The sequence below is a fragment of the Hipposideros armiger genome, unplaced genomic scaffold (genome assembly GCF_001890085.2).
Source record: "Hipposideros armiger isolate ML-2016 unplaced genomic scaffold, ASM189008v1 scaffold_541, whole genome shotgun sequence".
NCBI classification, from domain to species: domain Eukaryota; kingdom Metazoa; phylum Chordata; class Mammalia; order Chiroptera; family Hipposideridae; genus Hipposideros; species Hipposideros armiger.
The window spans coordinates 30,679-44,782 of NW_017731891.1; positions in this window are offsets into that span (position 1 = coordinate 30,679).

The window sequence follows — 14,104 nt, forward strand, 5'->3', positions numbered from 1 at the left end:
AATAAAAAAAATAAATTAAAAAAAAAAACAGTAGGCATAACAGAATAAGTTGATTAAAAAAAAATTACTGATATAGGACTTGTATGCAGGCTATATAAACAGTCCCTACAAATCAATAAGAAAAAGATAACCGAATAGAAAAAGGGAAAATTACTTGAATAGGCACTTCATGACATAGGAAATGCAAATATTAAATAAATATATATAAAGATGTTCAACCTCATTAGTAATCAGGTAAATGAAATCTAAAACCATATTTAGATATTACTACATAAGACCCAAATAGCTAAAATGTAAAACAATGATAATAACAAGTGTTAGTAAAAATGTTCAACAACTGAATCTTTCATACATTGCTGGTGAGACTGTAAATTGTACAGCCACTTTCAAAACAGTCTAGGAATATCTATTAAAGTTGAAAATACCCACACCATACTATCTAGAAAGGTATATATCCTGATATAGACATATAAGTGGATAGAGACAGAGATAGAGATACATATATACCTCCAAATGTTAACATAACCAAGAGTAATGTGTACCAATAGATATATTAAAAAATGTTCACAGCAACATTATTAGAAATAACTGGAAAATGGAGACAACCCCAAAACACTCAATATGGAATAGTTTTAAAGAATTATGATCTACTCATTCATTTTAAAGTCGTACAAACAGGGCCAGCCGAGTGGCTCAGTTGGTTAAGAGCTCGCTCAAGAGTTTGAGCTCTGAGCAACAGGGTCCCCGGTTTGATTCACGGCCCAAGCTGAGCTGCTGCTGAGCTGCCAACAGGTGGCAGGATGGCTCAGCTAAAAAAAAAAAAAATGTTGTACAAACATATAGTTGAGCAAAAGAAGCTGGACACAAAATAATACATACAACATGAGTTCATCTTTTAAAACTCAAAGGATAGGCAAAACCAAACATCACATTTATGTAGAAAATCTATAAATAAAATCAAGGAAGTGGTTCCCATAAAAGTGAGGAGCGAGGTTCTCAAGGGAAGTTGATGCTTATGCTCAAACCTGGAAAGTGCTTTCACTTAGAGCACGAGCTGTTATATCTCTCTTTGTACACTTTTCTGAATGTAAGTTCTATTTCCCTGTACAAATGGATTGTTAATAGTCTTTTTTATACAGTCTTAACTTGTGTAAGTTTCTTAACTTCAGTTCCCCCATCAATTTAAAAACAATATATAATAATATCTGTGGCATTATAAGAGGTAAAAATTCTGAATATTATAATACCTCAGTATAAAGTTTTCTTCAATTTCCTCCCAACATCCAAACAGCTGAGGTTGTAAAGCAGTTGACAGGAGCAAGAAAGATTGCACTATCCTTTTCTCATTTGCCTTGGTCCTGAATACCATTGGCTGGGGGCTAGAGAAAGGGTGGGGAGCCTTGACACACCCAGAGAAAGCTATCTTATCTATCTATCTATCTATCTATCTATCTATCTATCTATCGTCTAGCTTCTATCATCTATCATCTATCTATCATCTATCTATCTATCTATCTATCTATCTATCTATCTATCTATCTATCTATCTCCTCTTACCTCCCTCCTTCTGTCTCCCTCTCCCTCTATCTCTCCCCTTTGGACTTCCTACTACCATTTGCAAAGATTAGCTTCTTTAAGTGGGGACATATGTCCACCTCTACTGTTGCTTCCCTAGGCTCCTGGGTGTGGGGAGAAGGTAGTGGCAAATTAAGGAAGTGTCAGAAGAGTACATGAGAACAAAATGCTCAAGTCTCAAGTTCTGGAAACAAACAAAGGAATGTTTCAGGTGGAAAAGAAGAGAGAGTGAGATGAAGTGGACAGGTCCCTGGCAGCCTGCTAAGCCATTTTGTCCTCCCCCATTACCCTACCTGCTGCCATGTTATGGAAGGAGAAATAACTGAAGGAGGATCAGCAGGAGTGCATAAATCTTAGCTTGCCAGACTCCTAGAGGGGCCCTTGTGCTCTCCTCTGCTGGCTCATGGAGTCTCACCCTTAATAGGTAGGAATAAGTGGAGCAATAATAGTAAATGGGCCAACCCAAGGGGGACATAGGAAGGAATTTCAGCTGCATTATGGATTAAGAACTTCGGTGATAGAAACTAACTACCATGTTTAACATGGATTACACAGGAAAATACTTTCCAAGTTCCAAACATATAGGACTAATTTATAAATTCCTGTATGCACCCATTTTTAAAAATTATTATAATTTATAATTGCATTGTCTAAAAATTTTGGAGCTGTAAACAAAAAAACAGGTAAATCATACTCATTAAAAAGAACCAGAAAAAAAATAATTTTAAGGGAGGTTAGTAGATATCATAAGGCAACCAGGATAAATTTGTTACTATGGTTGAGGACAAGACCTACTACCAAGACTCCTGACAGTTGAGTGTAGTCACAGGAACATCTAGCATTTCCCTATAGGGCAGTGAGAGGAGAACTGGGAAGAGAAGACCGGACTTGCTTCTAAGAAGCCCAGGGTATTGACAGGTTCTCTAACATCTCTGGAACTGTTTTCTCCTCTGTAAAAGTAGTGTGATTGACTATATTACATTAATGTCACTTTCAGTTCTAGTATGTTGTGACTCATCTTTGATTCACTGATCGATATTTTTAAATGTCCCAGTTCAGAGAAGCAGTTTATTTTTCCTGGTATTGATTTGTAGGAGGAATTTGTCACAATTTCTTTATATATTTTATATAATTTGCCACAAATTTCTTTATATAATGCACATTGAGTGACTCAATTGATAATAATGCTTACTACTGTTTTGCAAAGGACACAAAAATGTACATTTAATAGGCTTTTCCTGTATGTTCCTTCTATAAAATTTAAAGACAAAAAAACAAGATAAACTCAATATGTATTTCCTAAAGTTTGTTCCATTAGTCCCATAAAACAGAATTTAGAAGAGAAAAAAAAAAAAAAAGCAAAGATGGCAGAGTAGGTGCACTCCTCTCAATGGCCACATCAAAATTAGGATGTTGTTTCACTGGCCCGAGTTGGCACCATCATTGCGCTCTTCCCAGGCGAGACAGATTAGTCGCTGGCTTCTGGATAGCCGCTCACTGCAGCCGCTGGCCGCTCACACTGGCTGCTGGCTACACACGGTAGCCCATGGCTACCCACCTGCCATTGCTGGCGACTCATGGCAGCCCAGCTCCAAATTGAGCTGTTGTTCAGCATCTTAGCTGTAGAGGGCAATGTCACTGGCCCTCATATGTGGGATCCGAACCAGGGCCCTCTGGCGTCCCAAGCCAGCTCTTAACCAACGTGTGACTCGGCCGGCCCGTATTGCCCCTTTTTTTTCGATAACCTTCTGCCGGCTTTCAGTGAGCTTCATAATTCCTTGTTCATAGAAGGGCCTGTCTTTATTTGCGAAAAACTGAACAAGGTGCTGATTTATAGACTCATCTGAATTGAACGTTATACCATGCAAGGAGTTTTGAAGAGAGTGAAACAAATGGAAGTCTGATGGTGCAAGGTCAGGTGAGTATGGTGGGTGTGGCAACACATCCCATCCAAGCTCCAATAATTTTTGATGGGTGATCAAACTTGTGTGTGGTCTAGCGTTGTCATGATGGAACACAACTCCTTTACAATTAACAAGCTCTGAATGTTTCTGGATGATGGATACATTCAAACTGTCCAATTGCTGACAGTATACATTCGAATTGATTGTTTGGTTCCTTTGTAGGAGCTCGAAAAACACACCTTTAAAATCCCACCACACTGAGAGCATAACCTTCCTCTGATGAATGTCTGCTTTCGATGTCATTTGAGGCGAATCATCATGTCGGGACCAAGACCGTTTGCACACCACATTGTTGTAAACAATCCACTTCTCATCACCAGTTATCAGTCGCTTCAAAAAAGAATCAGTTTCCTCACATTTAATGAGCATATCGCAGATGTTTATATGCGCCATCAAATGAACTTTTTTGAGTTCATGCGGAACCCAAATATCGAGCTTGCTTACGTATCCCAGGTCTTCCAGTGGTTGTGAATGCTTGAATGATGGATGTTCAATGACTCTGCAATCTCTCGTGTTGTGTAATGTGGGTTTGACTCGATCAATGCCTTTATTTTGTCGTCATCAACCTCGGTGGGCCTCCCTTACTGAGGAGCATCGTTGAGATCAAAATCACCAGCACAGAATTTCATGAACCATTGTTGGCACTGACATTCTTATAGAGCATTGTCACCATAAACTTTATGCAACTTTTCACAAGCTTGATGCGTGTTCTTCCCTTTATGCAAGTAAAACAGTAAAATATGGCAAAAATGTATAGCTTGGTCTTCCATCTTCAACTTATTGTAAAATCTCCAAAACTCAACCAAATCACTCAATTTTTTTTAGAATGAAGCTAGAACTGTCAGCTGTCAAATGACATAGCAACAACATAGATGCGAATGACTCTAGTACTTCCAAAAATGAACTAGTGCCATCTATCGCAAACATGCATTGTGACTTTTCCAAAGACTCAATAAATTATAGCACAACCACCTTTGAGAACCACCTGAAATCTAGCTCAACAGAATTTCTATAACTAAGCATATAAAAAAGAAGCCACATCAAGACTGGTAGGTGATGAGAAACAGGCTGGTCCCACACCCATGTGTGGCAGTTAAGTATTGGAAGGGATATCTTGGCTGCAGAGGTCCCTCCAAGGAGTGAGGGGTCCCAGCCTCACACTGGGCTCCCCAGCCCAGAGCACCAGTGCTGGGAAGAGGAGTCCCCACAACAGCTGGCTGGGAAAATCAGCAGGGACTCAGTCGGGGTGAGATGGAGGGCTGCTGTGGACTCAGGCATCCTCTAAAAGAGCCCAAGCACAGACTTACTCACTCATAAACACTTGCCCTAAGCTCCAGAGAAGAGACAGGACCTGAAAGGACATACAGGGACGAACTGAATTGTCTGGCTACAGGGTGAGGGCTGAAGGGGCAACTCTTTCCAGGAATAAAGTGCCAGCAGGCACCATTGTTCCTCTGTTGAACCCTCCCCCGCATTACCCCACACACAGCCTGAAGGCACAGGTGGGCGCCAAATCCAAGTCTCCATTAACATGACTAACACCATTCTCACCCTATCCAGGTGTTTCTTTCAGACTCCGCCCCACCTAATTCACACCCCTGTCCCCAGCATCTTTCAAAAGCTAATCCACATAAGCTGGCAGTCAGTGCCCAGGCTGTTGTCTTTCCTAACTCTCAAAGGTCCACAAACCCCAAACAGGTAGAGGCTGGCCTCAGTGTACCTGTACCCCTTGCTAAGTGGCCCCAAGCCTGGCACTAGTGGCAGCCAGCCTTGGTTCACAGCATAGCCTCTCCCAGGTGCTTCTAAGCCCAGTACAAACAGCTCACTTTGTAGCTCCTACCAGGTGGCCCTGAGCCTGGACTGAATCCGCTCCTAAGAGGCCTCGAACCAACACACCTGGTGGCCAGCTTCAGCCCACTCCAGAACACCACCCAATTAGCACCACAAATGACATACCCAAAGGGTGGCTTAGCAGGCACCAGAGCCCTGCTAAAGCAAATCCCATTCTGTGGGGTTGGCCCCCACACAACAGCTTATCTGCTATAGTCATGGTCAGTCCTCACAACGAATCAGCTGAGGGTCAGTCTCACCCACTGATGTGCCAACAGCAATCAAGGCTCAATTGCAACAGGAGAGCACACACAATCCACTCAAAGGACACCCCTGTAACACCCAGCTCAGATGACCAGGGAGACTGCACCACTGCACCACAGGACACCTACTACATAAAGTCACTCTGCCAAGACTAGGAGACATAGCAGATCTACCTAATATGCTGAAATAAACACAGGGAGGCAGCCAAAATGTAGAGACAAAGAAACATGCTCCAAATGAAAGAACAGGACAAAATTCCACAAAAAGAACTGAACAAAATGGAGGCAAGTGATCTACCAGCTGTGGAGTTCAAAACACTGGTTATAAGGATGCTCAATGAACTTAGGAGAAGAATAGATGATCTCAGTGAGAATTTTAACAAAGAGATTGGAAATATATAAAAAGGAGATAGAAAACATAAGAAAAGAACCAGTCACAAATGATGAATACAATAACTGAAGTAAAGAATGCATCAGATGGAATCAATAGCAGATTAGATGAAGCAGAGGATCTAATCAGTGATTTAGAAGACAAGGTATTAGAAAACACCCAATCAAAACAGCAAAAAGAATTTTATAAAATGAGGATAGTTTAAGGGACTTCTGAGACAACATCAAGCATACAAATATTTACATCATAAGGGGACCAGAAGGAGAAAAGAGAGAACAAGGATTAAAAATCTAGTTGAAGAAATAATGACTGAAAACTTCCCTAACCTTGACAAGCAAATAGACATACAAATCCAGGAAGTGCAGAGAGTCCCAAGCAAAATGAACTCAAAAAGGCCAACACCAACATGCATCATAATTAAAATGCCAAAGGTTAAAGACAAAGACAGAATATTCAAAGCAGAAAAAGGAAAGCAGTTAGTTACCAACAAGGGAGCTCTTTTTCTATTTCTTCATTTGTCATCTTAAAGTCACTTTTTGAAAAAGTCTGCCCCTGCCCACCCCATGTAGCATAAGCACCCTGCCAATCATTCTCAATCACATATCCTACTTGCTGTCTTTTTAGCACTAGTCACAAAGCTATCAGTTTTGTTTGCTGTTTGTTTCCTCCATTATATACCAAGCACTGAGAGTGCAGGAACATATCTGGTTTTCCCAAGTACCTAGCACAGTGCCAGGCACAAAGCAGGTGCCTGATAAACTTTTGTTGAATGAAGGGATGAATATGATTCCTCTGGCTGCTTACACTAACAGCATCCCCTTACACTGTTTCTGGTGATAGAATCTAGAACACATAGAGAAAATAAACCATTAACACAGCTCTTAGATGTTTCTCTGAAGGATCAAGTCTTCAAGGAAGGTTTGAGGAAGAATTGTATGGGAATAATTCCTAGTCTACTTCTCTGAAGAGTTCCCTACATGTCAATTCTGACACATCATATTTTTCAACGATGGCCACAAAAATACCTTCTATCCCACGTATTCTTCTTAAATGTGATTTTGACACTTCTACTATTGAGAGATAGAATCTACATTCCCTCCCCTTGAATCTGGACAAGCTTATAACTTTAGCAGAAATGACATTGTGCCTTATAAGATCCCTTGATCAAAGAGAAAAATAAGAAACAAGACTACATCACAAAAGGCAATAGAGCTTTCACCTGGTTCTTTTTGTATGTCTGCTCTTGAAACCTAGCTATTATTTTATGAGAATGCCCACATAGCCACATGGAGAGGACATGGGTAGGTGTTTGGTCAATAGCCTCATCTGTGGTGACAGATAAAAGCCAGCAGACTTGTGAGTGAGGTGGTCTTCTAGATGATTCCAATCATCCAGTTACCAAGTAAACCCAGCCTTTGAGTCTTCCTAGTTGAGGTCCCTATCATGTAACATAGAAAAGCCATCTCCAGATCTCCCCATCCAAATTCCTGACCCAAAAAAATCTGTGAGAATAATCAAATAGTTTTGAGGCCGTTAGGTTTGGGATTTTGTTAGCTACAATAGTAATCAGAAACGCAATATTTTTTGTTGTTAGTTATAAAATGATTCCTAACGTCTCATTACCAGTTGGACAAGTGGTAGTATTGACACAATTGTGAAAATTTGCAAACAAGAATTGTGTCTGGAGAAATGAACAGTTCTTTCACTTCTGTATAAAGGTAATGTGCTCTGGTGAGCTAGGGCCCCTCACACTGGCTTGTGATGTACACATAGCTAATGTGTACCTTTTTTCCCAATCAGCCACGGTGGAAATATACACACCATGGAAATTAGCAAACAATACAAATAAGGCCTTTCTTTCCCCTCCAGAGAACTGGCTTACCAGCATACCACTAGAAATGTGTGGCTTCACTTTTTGATAACATTTCTTCCCTCTTGCAGAAAAAGAAACAAGTTTGACGTTATGAACAGTTTTTCCTCCAAATCTCCTTTAAGCCCTGTCTGTGATGTTCTAAGAGCTGCTCCTGAGCCTAAGGCTTGTAGGTTGGCTCCCCCTGCTCTAATATTCTCAGCAAGGACTTCCATGTGAGCTGTCCCATCCCTGCAGTGTCACACAGTTAAGGCAGAGATGGAGTAAGCCCAGATATTCTGGAAGTGGCTCAAGTTCCCTGTGATCTCCTAAAAGAAAGGGTTTTCCTTCCTTCACTTAATGAGTGTCCATAGAAATCTCTCCTGCTGGCCACAGTTGCTAAAAGTCTGGGCAGCTGCTGCAATTTCAGATGGTGAGGCATGAAAGGCATACTCTACGCTCCTCTCTGTAGTGAGGACCACATGTGACTGACATGCACAAAAGGATGAATCAGGCCCATGAATGAGTCTTTAATAAAGTCTTGTGGAATTGCATTATGAAGTCAATTCTCCCAGTGCGTAAGTGGTACTTTCTGGTGCCAATTTAATAAATTACATCTCTGGTGTAGTGTTTGCATAGCTATTAAATATCTTCATTATTAGAATAGGAAATTGGACAGCAAAGGATGAAGTATCAAGCCCCATGTTCAACTAACACAGTGGAAATGCTGGAGGTAAAACCAGGTTCTATGTTCTTCAAACTAGAGTTTGAGGAAATACTTTAAACTCTTGTATTATACACTCTCCTGTGCTCATATCAGCTATTCTGCTTCTAATAACCTATTCTACAAATAGATTTACACATGGACAAATTAACAAAGAGTTATTACAAGAATGTTCATTGAACCATGGTTTGAGGTCACCAATAAGGCTACTGTTTTTAAATGTGGCAACTCTTTCAATGCAATATTAAAAGGAAAGTTTTCTTAAAAGAAGGCAAGTCTGAATGTATTCATATAGGAACATCTCTAAAATAGGTGAAGTGAAACAGATCAAAGCAATGCATTCCCTATAATATTCTAATTTGGTTAAAAAGAATAGATTCATATATGTGGGTATAGGCATGGAAAATATCTAAAAGGAATCAGAAAAACTCTTAGAGGGAGTTAGGTAAAAAGAACAAGAAGTTTGGAATGGAAAAGAACCTTTTTCATTGTATCTGGTTTTGTTCTATTTGAAATCTTTATCATATGCATATATCTTTAAAATTAACAGCTCTTATCACTAACTCAACTTTGATTAATATAACTTAATAAAATAATTGGTGTTCAGATGCTTGAAATCCTTTTAGGCAATTTTGTCCTCTACGTTTCTATTGTGCCTGAGATCTTCCAGTTATCTTTTGTTACTCAACTATGCCCTTGTAGCTTCATTCTGACACCAAGCAGCTCACAGAAGCATTTCTCTAAGAAAACAAAGTAAGTCTGTTTTGTTTATCACTATATCCTCAGCACCTAGAACAGTACCTGGTGCACAGTGGGGACAAATCAACAATTAAAATAGAGTATGTCAGATGGTGGCTAGTGCTGTGAAGAAAATAAAGCAGAGTATGGAGGGGTGAAGTATAACTTTTTTAAAAACGTGATTAGGGAAAGTTTTATTGATAGATTGGTATTTGAGTAAAGACTTAAAGGATTTAGTAAAGCAAGGCATAAGGCTATTGGGAGTAAGAGATTTCCAGGCAATGGGATGGGAGTGTGTTGATCAAACAATATGCTAAATTTCTTTTAAATTTTATAAATCAAATATACAAAGATCATTCCTGAACTTAACACAGGAATATGAATTCAATAGATTTGATCTACATCGTCATTTCTGTGTTTCCTAGGGTTAAAGACACTAACCAAGAAAACAATTTTATTTTCTCAACCAAATGGGTATTACTATTCTATGGGAACTGGAGCTGAGGTTACTAGCCTAAGAGAATTGAGGTGACTCTCCCAAGAAAGTATGGGTGATTCCTCTGAGAACCAAAGTTGCTTACTAACAAGTTGTAGCTTTGCAGGGCAATTCCGCAAATGACCCGGAGCCATAAGATTTGAGCCCCCCTTTATGGAGATTATCCCAGTTAGGACACCCAGTCCACACCTGCCTAATGGAGTAATCTGCCCATATAACAAGATTCAGGTTCACATTGCCTAACTCTCAAGTCTGATTTAAATCTGTAACCCCTGGCCTGGAATCAACAAACCTGGCTATCGCCCAGTTCTCAGCATGTCTGACTATGAGCCATAGCTTCTCGATTGTTTTAATGACACGTGGTTTCACTTTTCTGTCAGGCTTTGTGATTCTTCTCAGCGACTTCTTCATGGCTTCTTCATGGATAACATCCTACTTGACCTCCACATAGCATTTGACATCCTTGAAGACTAAGCACCTTCCCCAAACTCGCACCTACTTTGGCTTCCATAACATGGTTTTCACTAATCCATTATTGCTCTTTCCTAGTCTCCTCCTTCCTCTGCTCTTCCCTTAAATATTGGTGTTACCAGAGTCTGCGCTGACTCTTCTCTCTCCCCCTGACACTGGCTCTCACTTAAATGCTCATAACAGTCTCCCTGCATTAATCCACAGGGAGAAGGGAGGCAATTTCCACGCCCATCCCCACTGCTATTACCATTATAACTTATAAGTAATGTCACCTGAGTGTTAAACAGCAAAACCAACAGCACAGTGCCAATGTTAAACGTATGTAGAAGAAAACAAAAAGGTTGTGTATAAATACAAAGCTGGTGCTATCTGTGTCTGTCCAAGACCAGTCAAGCTGCTTAGGGAGTTCTTTCATCTCAGAGAGACACAATTGGAGTGGGATTTTTAACTAAGGAAGGCGAAGTGTGAGGAATTGTACAATATTTTGTTCTTCCTGAAGACTTGGATAGAAGAACGTGGTCAGCAGGTGGCCTAGAGCAGGGGTCGGCAAACTGCGGCTCGCAAGCCACACATGGCTCTTTGGGTACGTACATGTGGCTCTGAAGTAAAATTGAAAATGCAAATAAAACTATCATAGTTTCATTTATAAAATTATTTTTAAAGATTTTATTGGGGAATTGGGGGAAGGAACAGCGTTGGGGAATGGGGAAGGGGAATAGACAAATTGCTGTCCTTTTGTTCTTCAGTCTAGTTGTGGAGGATGTTGCTTCACTGGCTCATGTTGGTATTATCATTGCACTCTTCCAGGGTGAGGCAGTAGTTCACTGGCCATTGGACGGCAGCTCACGGCAGCTCATGAAAGCTCATGCCCACTGCCAGCCAGCCCCATTGCAGCCTACGGCGAGTCACGGCAGCCCAGCTCCAGGTAGAGCTGTTGTTCACCATCTTAGCTGTAGAGGACGCAGTGTCACTGGCCCTAATATGTGGGATCCAAACTGGGGCCCTGCTGCTCAGAGCTAGCATCCCAAGTCGACCCCTAACCAACGCGCCACTCAGCTGGCCCCATTTATAAAAATTTTTAAAGGATATTATTTACATAATGGTGATTTCATTTGTTTTATGGCTCTCGAATAACTTTTAAATTGTTGTGAGGGACAGGATTGGCTCTTCCATCTCAAAGGTTTGCTGACCCCTGACCTAGAGAAAGAAAAAGACTGTGAGGCTCTGTCTACATGTCCAATGCACAGACCACAGGAGAGGGAGCCCGTGGCCTGACCTGAGAGCTCACCTTGTGGGTCATACTTTCTCCCTACCCTGTCCCACAGTTTGCCTGAGGTAAGCAGTCAGTAGCCAGGCTACTAAAGAAAAGAATCCCATTTTTTTGGTATGTGGGTAAGAAGAAAAACTAGGAAAGGCACCCACATCTCAGCCCCTTCCCCCACCCTGGTCCTTAGGAGGAAGCCCTCCATGGCTGCAGGCATGTGTCTCCTCAAGCTGACTGTGACCTACCGTAGTCGTGATCCAGGACCATGGATCACCAGCTTGGGACTCTCACCTCCAAGAAGAGCAGAATGAAGAGGCGGGGATCTTGAGACTGTGAACTCGGGGTTCAAAGCACCTGGGCTCAAACCCCAGCGCAGCCACTTCCTGGCTATGTGCTTTCATCAACTTACCTGCCTCACTGCGCTTCAGTTTTCTTGTCTGCAAAGCGGAGATAAATAGAGCACCCACCTCACAGAATTTTAAGTATTCAATGAGTTATATTACAAAGGGTGTCAAAAAGCACTTGGAGGGGCCGGCCAAGTGGCTCAGTTGGTTAAGAGCTCGCTCAAGAGTTTGAGCTCTGAGCAACAGCAGTTCGAGTCCAGCCCGAGCTGAGCAGCCGCTGAGCTGCCAATAGGTAGCAGGATGGCTCAGCTAAAAAAAATAATAATAATAAAAAAAAAAATAAAAAAAAAAAGCACTTGGCTCAGAGTTAAATTCTCACTCTCACCCCAATGGGTAGAGAGGAGCAGGCAGACCACAAATCTCAGCAGCTTTGAGCTCAGGACATTCATTGTGCCTCTCCCAGTTTCTGCTCATTAGAGCAGATCTTGCTTCTCATTGATTCTTTCCCCCCAAGGCAGCTGCATCAAAAGCATGGTGCTTATCTCTCTGTAGTTTTCTTCCCGCCAACCCTCACAAGACCACTTCCAGAAGAGAGGAATCAAATGACTATTCTCTCAACTGCTTTATCTTCCTTAGGGCAAAAGTTTAATGAATTCGAATCTTCTTCTATCTGGGTCTTGTTGAAAGTACAAAGTTACTTTTCATATTACAATATATTTTGAACTAAATATTTCTAACTGAATGTTTCCCTAGCCTTGTGTTTTTCTTTGGTTGTTTGCTGTTTTTATAAGGGAACAAAAACCACTTGGAAAAAAAAATTTTCATATAAAAATAAAAACTGCTTTACTGTTTTTATCTCAACGTCAAGTTTAGCTAAGCATACACAGAACTTTAAGACACGGCATCAATTGTGGCTGGAAACATGTATATGGATAGTCTGGACCAACAATTCAATAAGAATCATTCATTGCACTTCCCTAGCTTGGATTTTATGTTCATCACGCAGTCTTTTGATTACAATTTGTCTACAGTAATTTGTCTTTAGAAAAAGAACTCAATACATTCTTTGGGAGAATTTGGTGGTTATATGTCTCACTCTAAACTAATGAATTGACATGATTGTACATCAATGCTTGTACATCAATCTCTTATGAGTTAGGTGTGTACAAAACAGCTCCCTAAAACACTGGGAGCTTCAGCAAACTAGAGCTCCCCATCATCTAATGCCTCTACAATGCCATGACCACACCTGGTATGACTGCCATTCTATGAGCCCTGACTGGGGGAACACCTGGTTTATCTCTATAACATCTCCACATGGTTCTTAGTCATAACACCAACTACTCTCGTTACATCTCCTACTATGACCTCTGTGAGCATCTGCCCTAACTGAATGTGCCACAGGGGTGTCAAGCTCAACATTTCTAAGACATAATTCACAGTCTTGACCTGCAAGCCCATTCTTCCTACTGTTCCTGGAGGTGTTAGGAGATCACAGATGGGCTTTAAGCAGAATAGTAACATGATCTGGTTTGCATTTCTATGAAATTACCTGGTGTAGAGAACAGATTGTTAAAAGGCAGGAGTGGATAAAGGGGTCAGTTAGGAGGCTATTGCAGTCACCTTGGTCAGCAATGACATTGGCCTGGACCAAGGGGATAATATTGGAGATGGAGAGAAGAGGACCATTCAAAAAATAGTTATGAGGTGTATTTGTGATGACTGAATGTAAAAGGTGAGCTAGATGGAAATATCAAAGATGACCCCTTGGTTTCTGGTGGATGATGAGATCATTTACTAAGAAACATGGAGGAAAAGCAGCAGGTTTGGGGAGGAAGATTATCACTTCTGTTTTGAACATGTTGAATTTAACACATCTCTGAGACATCCAAGTGAAAATGCCATGTAGGGTTGGAGCTCAGCTGAGAGAAGTGGTCAAAGATACAAATTTAGAAGTTACCAGCATAATGATAGTACTTGTAGTCATGAGCATGCATCGGATCACCAAGGAAATGAGTGGAAAATAAGTAGGAGTGAAGGGGCGGGGGGGTATGTGGAACTAGTGTAACAACATTGAGACTCCAACACAAGAAATCAAATTGATCTCTAGGATCTGGCAAAGGAATCTGCAAAGCAGCAGCATCCAGAGACACAAGCAGGGGTGATGTCAAGGCAAGGGAGTACTTTAGGGAGAA